The 6,634-nt window shown below is 48.2% G+C and overlaps 1 long non-coding RNA gene across 1 annotated transcript; it reads left to right on the plus strand.

Annotated features, from left to right (window-relative positions):
• On the plus strand, positions 58-5,186 carry LOC110396703. The gene is made up of 3 exons (XR_002437184.1): positions 58-234; positions 972-1,104; positions 4,824-5,186. It is a non-coding gene; the product is annotated as an uncharacterized LOC110396703 (long non-coding RNA).

A 6,634-nucleotide genomic window follows, 5' to 3' on the forward strand; every position in this document is an offset into this window, starting at 1 on the left:
TATACCTGCGCATGTCCCTGTTCATTGCAGGGGAGCTGGACTAGATGACCTCTAAATGTCCTTCCAACTCTAAGGATTCTATGATTCTATGAAGTCAGAGTATGCAAATGTAGGAAGCCAAGGACCAGAATCTTGGCTATAGCCCAGCATTGACTAAAGAACATGGGATAACCCTTGGTATTACAGAAAAGTCTACATTAAAGCATGAAGTGGCTAAAACATATCCTTTGGCAGGTGAATACATAACACTGGGAAAACCTTGTAAAGCAGAGTATAGCACGAGAAAATAAGAATGGCCTAACTGCTTCAGGCAATGAGTCCCTCCAGTGGATGCTCTGCTAGTGGTCAAGCATAGTCAGAGCTACCTTCTTTTTTGAGGGTTTGCCTGTCTGTTCCTCCTGAACCTCGTAATAACACTATAAATAAAGTCATTGTTCAATAATAAAGTCATTGTTCAATTCACCAGAGGGACCATCATAACCATGTTCTCCAAGCTCCTCTGTTGGCCTGGCTCTTAAAATTCATACCAAGCTCTCTACTTCTGATGATGAAACCTGTATGTCACAAGGCTTATTATGGGTAAGCCCAGTTTTAGCAGTGGGTCAGGATCTCCCTGGGACCTGGCCTGGAAAAGGGGCATTTTCCAAGATGGTACCATGGAACATTATGTTGCCAGTGGCCCTCCATTTCTGAATGCACTGGGCTCTCATAGCTTCCTATGGCCCCGGCACGTGTTACGTGGTGGATGGCTGTGGGCTGCAAGAAGGTAGCCTTGGTTCAGCAGGGGAGACAGGAAAAGGCTAGAGCCAGATTTAATGGCTCATCAGGTCTTTAGGCTCCTGATGTTGCCCGTAAAGACCTAGCAAATGATCCCAGCCAGTGATTCATCTCACCCTAAATCATAAACCTACACTTGGTCCAATGACTCATTTGGTTGACTGTGCTGACTGGGTTTCTGTTGACATTAACAGGAGGCTAAACACCCACCTTGGATATAGATGTCTATGCCATAGGAGGTTCTTGACTCATCTGTTCACATGCAGGCACATAATAATGCCATCTGAGATGTCCTGTGGAATCTGGGACATCTCCATCCCCTGGCAGGTATGACATGGGAAATCGCTGGCTTTGGGGCCTGCACCTTGAGGCCAGATGGCATAGCCATGGGCATCTCACATGGAACGAGGTGTTCAGAACTAGAAACCTGAGCTGGGAATTTTGTTTCCAGTAGTGAGTTCCCAGCGGATTGACTGAGCAAACTTTCTAGGACACATGCATGGGAGATGCAGGTTTAATTCCACATTATAATGTGTATAAACATCAGAACCAAGAGAAGGAGAGCAAGCTGGGACATACTCAGCCTATTCTGCTGATGCTCTCCACCTCTCATTTAACTATTCAGTGGAGCAAGGAGGGTTTGGGTGATGAATGATATGGCAGTTCAGCAGGGTGGTGATCCAGGATTGGCACTTCTCCTGCGATCATTTCTACTGTGGGAAAGAGGGATTTGGGCAAAACCAAATCACATCCATGGAAGTCTTATGAATCACAGCTACTTGGACTGCAGGACGTGAACACTTGTGGAGATGTCTCTGGGTGAGGAAAACTCCACTGATATGCAAGTTGTATGGCAAAGGGGAGAAGGAGCCTGGATGAGATTAGGTTTCACCTCGTCACATGTATGTCTCTGATGTGCCAATGAAATGCAAAACCCATTAAAAATGGAAATATAATCCTGAAACCAAAGGGAAAGAGGAATGAGAGGAAAGAAAGAGAGGGCATAATCAATGAATGTAGCAAGTCCCAGAGCGAGAGCTCTGCATGGAGCCAGGGACACATTGAGGGATGTGACCTACCTGGGGGGGCTGCAGAGCTGGAAAGCATTGCACTCCTCTCCTCCATCCTGTAGCACATTGGGATGGGGAGGGAAAGTTGTTACTGCAAAATTGATGTAATTCTCTGTCTTCATCTCTGAGGAACATCACAGCTTGGTGATGTTCAAACTGAAGGGAGCTTTTCATGTTCTTGGCAGCCATGTAGTACCTCAAGCAGGGACCTTGATAGCTCTGTAACATAAAGTACCCTGAAAACTGCTCGATTCTTGGCTGGGAAGTTATCAAGCAGTGATAAAGATCACCAGGCGCCATTAAAAGACAAAGCAAGCCATAATCTAGGACTTGCAGTGAGATACCTCCAAGCAGCTGGTTTCATCAGGAGCAGGTGCTTAGCTGAAAAACTCAATTCTCCAAAGAAGTCTTCAGCTGGACTCCTAAAAACTGCAGGCACTTAAGCAGTCTTTGCCTGGATGCTATTTTCCAAGAATAACAGCTCTGTGCATGAATTCTGTGGCTCTGCTGCATGGGGCAATCCTTGATACGGGGGCAAAGTGGGGCACCATTAATGGTGGTGGTGCTGCAAGGCTGGTTTATGGCATTGTGAAGGGATGTGCTGGGTCTCAACAACCTCAGCCCCCATGGAAAGTGAGCTTGGTGAGGTGTGGGGTGAGCAGGCCCTGCATCCAGCACAACGCTCCATGGCTTGGCACTTTCATCCCAGCAGCCTGTCTGGGGATTTGGAGAATACTGCGGAGATGGAGAAAGGAAGGAATCGAGTTTCACCTTTTATTCTTTTATCTTGACAACAATGCCTGGTGGGAAAAAGAAAAAAAAAAAAAAAAAGAAGAAGAAGAAGAAGAAGTTGTGAATGGCAGAATTAACAATAATATAAGCCCCCCCCCATCCCTCCTCCCTCTCCCTCTGCCGTCCATTCAGGCGGCCGACAATAAACAAGGTCATTTGATTCATTCGGCCCGGGGTGTAAACAAGGTCTCACAATAAAATCCCCACCATGGCCCCCCCTTCTTCTCTAAGAATAGACACCCCCTATGCCGGGGCTCCCCCCTTCCTCCACCTCTCCTGTCCCAGCAGCCCCGGATCGGCGGCCACGGGCGTCCAGCCCTGCTGCCACTTCCGCACTCTCCGTCCCAGCTCCGTGAGGCCCCGCTTCCTACTTGGTGTGGGAACCTCGGCTTCCTCGGGCAACATCTGCGCACACGGCCCTGCTTTCTCATGCCGGCAACATGCTGCCCCATGGCGGGTTGCTGCTGCAGGGAGAGAGAGAGAGAAAAGGAGAGGAAAAAATATGGAGATAAATAAAAATAAACCCAACAATAAAGGGATCTGCATCCCCCTCCCTGGTCCGTGGGGAGCAGGTCCCAAAAGCTTGTGGCCAGCTTCCTATTTTCACAGGCTTTGCTGCTATCTGTGTGGCTGCTGGAGGGATAGCTGTGTGTGCGAGCGTGTGTGTGTGTATGGAAATGGGGAAAGCCATGGGTTGTGCAAGGCAGGAAAAATTTCTTCTCCAATAGAGTGGTGATGCAGTGGCACAGGCTGCCCAGGGAGGTGGTGGAGTCACCGTCCCTGGAGGTGTTCAAGAACCATGGAGATGTGGCACTGAGGAACATGGTCTAGAGTGGTCACAGGCATGGGCTGAAGGTGAGACTGGATGATCTTAGTGGTCTTTCCAACCTTAATGGTTCTATGTGCAAAGAGCCATGGGTTGGGATCAAGCATGAGATGAGGAATAGGGCTGAAATAATGAGCAGTGAGGGCTGTAAGGTGTTTCTTGATGTGTTGCAGTGCATTCATTCCTAGGGGCTGGATGTGGGGTTTGATGGCCCTGTGTTGTTTGTGGCAGGGTTGTAGCCTGGTGGTGGGATGATGGTGGTGGATGCGTAGGGTAAGGAGCCTTGCAGTGAATCTTAGCCTGTCGCAGCCCTCTGAAGGCAGATGGCTTAAATGCTTGGGGATGTGGTTTAGTGGGCATGGTGTTGATGGGTTGGTAGTTGGACTTGATGATCTTAGTGGTCTTTTCCAACCTTCATGATTCTATGACTCTACGCTTTCTCCTGGCTGAGGTCCGTTCAGGTTGGGTACATGCCACTGGGTAGGCTTGGGAAGTTCAGAGACCTTCTCCACCTTGTGCTTTGCTTAAATGACTGCTGCAGAGCATTGAGTGGGTGCTGAGTTAACCACCCACACACCTAGGAATGTATCCCTGCCCAGCCTGTCCATCCTGCATATCTCCCCTGCCACCTAGACAGGCTGAGATTTCATTTATGGGTCCTACCTGTGTGTTTCTGCCCTAATATGAGGTTATCTTGCATGATAGGTGTTCCCCAGAAGCTCCTTTTGCCCTTGGGCTACTCTCAATTCCCTGAGCTCTTCGGGGGATGGTGGGGTATGGGAAAGGAGATCACAGTGTGTGCATGGCCGCCTGAAGGACTGAAGCTCATGCTATGGTGAAGACGGATAGAAATTAGCAGTGACTCTCCTAACACACCTAGTTTTGCTTTCCATGTCTCAGCTCTGGATTTAAGCACTGGTACAACTAGCTCAGCTTTTGCTCTCTCGAGATGACCACAAACATTCTGTATGTGACCTTGAGCAGCTCGGATCCTCGGGACAATCTTGAGTTTCCTTCTCAAAGACACCAGGGGCAATACACGTTTAGTCTTTTTGAGTAGGTTTCCTATTCTTTTATCGTGGTGTTCAACTTCTCTTTTAAAGTGTAAATGTATGATGTCAGAGGTTGTCTCGTGATGCTTCTGCATCATCTGATGCCATGGAAAACAGCTCATCTTATGCAATATATTTAATATCACGACACTTTCAAAGTGGTGTCTTGAGTTTTGCAATTATAATAAAAATAATAAAAAGGAATGAGTTGTTCTTTCTCTGCGGAGGGAGGTTATTTTCAGAGATGCTCAAGCTAGGGGTTATAACAATTAATTCTAACACAAAGCCTTTTTTTTTTTTTTTCAGTTCAATGTTCTCAGCGCTGCAAATCTGGCTGCATTTGCACTTTTTGTCTGTCTGCTGGATTCTTTCACATTTTTTTTTTGCCAGGAGAAGACAGGGAATGTGTTTTTTTTTTTCCCTGTATTTCCTGGGAGGGAGAGGTCTCCAAAATACAGCCTCTGAGAATCTGAACTGTGAGAGTGAGGAAAACTTTCAGACAAACCACTGGGCAAATGTACTGCGGGAAAATCTAGCCTGTGGCAATGAAATGTTTTGCTTCAGTTATCAGCAGCACAATATAAATATAACTTCCAGACAAGGAGAATGCCTCTATTCCTCCCTCTCCCACACACTTGCTCATACACGTAATAAAAATTTGCATTTCGTCTGCTAAAATGTTGGCAGGTGCATTGCAGTCGTCATTGACCGATCCCCTCCAGAAACATGTCATAGGGTCATAGAATCACAGAATGGTTGGGTTGGAAGGGACCTGAAGGATCATTGATCCCCAATCCCTGCCATGAGTTGATCTCCCTGCACCAGATCAGGCTGCTCAGGGCCCCATCCAACCTGATCTTGAACAGCTCCAGCCACAGCTTCTCTGGGCAGCCTGTGCCAGGGCCTCACCACCCTCTGAATAAAGAATTTATTCCTAACATCTAACCCAGAGCTCGCAGAATCATAGAATCATAGAATTGCTCAGGTTGGAAAAGACCTTCAAGATCATCATGTCCAATCACAACCTAACCATACTGCCCTAACTCTAACAACCCACCACTAAATCATGTCCCCAAACACCACATCTAAATGGTTTTTAAACACATTCAGGGATGGTGACTTCACCACCTCCCTGGGGAGCCTGTTCCAGTGCTTAGCAACCCCTTCTGGAAAGAAGTTCTTCCTCATATCCAACCTAAACCTCCCCTGGCACAACTTGAGGCCATTTCCCCTTGTCCTGTCACCACTGAGAAGAGACCAGCCCCGCTCTCGCTGCAATCACCTTTCAGGTATTTGAAGAGAGCAATGAGGTCTCCCCTCAGCCTCCTCTTCCCCAGACTAAACAGCCCCAGTTCCTTTAGTCTCTCCTCGTAGGGCATATTCTCCAAGCCCTTCACGAGCCTTGTTGCTCTTCTTTGGACCTGCTCCAGCACCTCCATGTCCTTTCTGTACTGAGGCGCCCAAAACTGAACACAGTACTCGAGGTGGGGCCTCACCAATGCCAAGTACAGGGGCAGGATGGCTTCCCTAGTCCTGCTCACCACACCATTCCTGATCCAAGCCAGGATGCCATTGGCCTTCTTGGCCACCTGGGCACACTGCTGGATCATATTCAGCAGACTGTCCATCAGCACACCAAGGTCCTTTTCCGTCAGGCACCTTTCCAGCCACTCCTCCCCAAGCCTGTAGGGTTGCCTGGAGTTATTGTAACCAAATTGTGGGACCCAACTCTTGGTCCTGTTGAAATGTATACAGTGTATCTGGGCCATCATCCAGACCATCCAGGTCCCTCTGTAGTGCCTTTCTACCCTCTGGCAGATCAACACTCCCTCCCAAATTGGTGTTGTCTGCAAACTTACTGAGGGTGCACTCAATCCCGTCATCAAGATCATTAATAAAGATGTTGAGTAGGAGCAGCCCCAGTACTGAGCCCTGGGGGACACCGATCATGACTGTCTGCCAACTGGATTAAACTCCATTGACCACAACTCTCTGGGCCCAGCCATCCAGCCAGTGTTTCATCCAGCAGAGCATATGCCCATCCAAACCATGGGCAGCCAGCTTCTCCACAAGGATGCTGTGGGGGACAGTGTCAAAGGCCTTACTGAAGTCCAGGT

Source organism: Numida meleagris, chromosome 3 (assembly GCF_002078875.1).
Source record: "Numida meleagris isolate 19003 breed g44 Domestic line chromosome 3, NumMel1.0, whole genome shotgun sequence".
In the NCBI taxonomy this organism is placed as follows: domain Eukaryota; kingdom Metazoa; phylum Chordata; class Aves; order Galliformes; family Numididae; genus Numida; species Numida meleagris.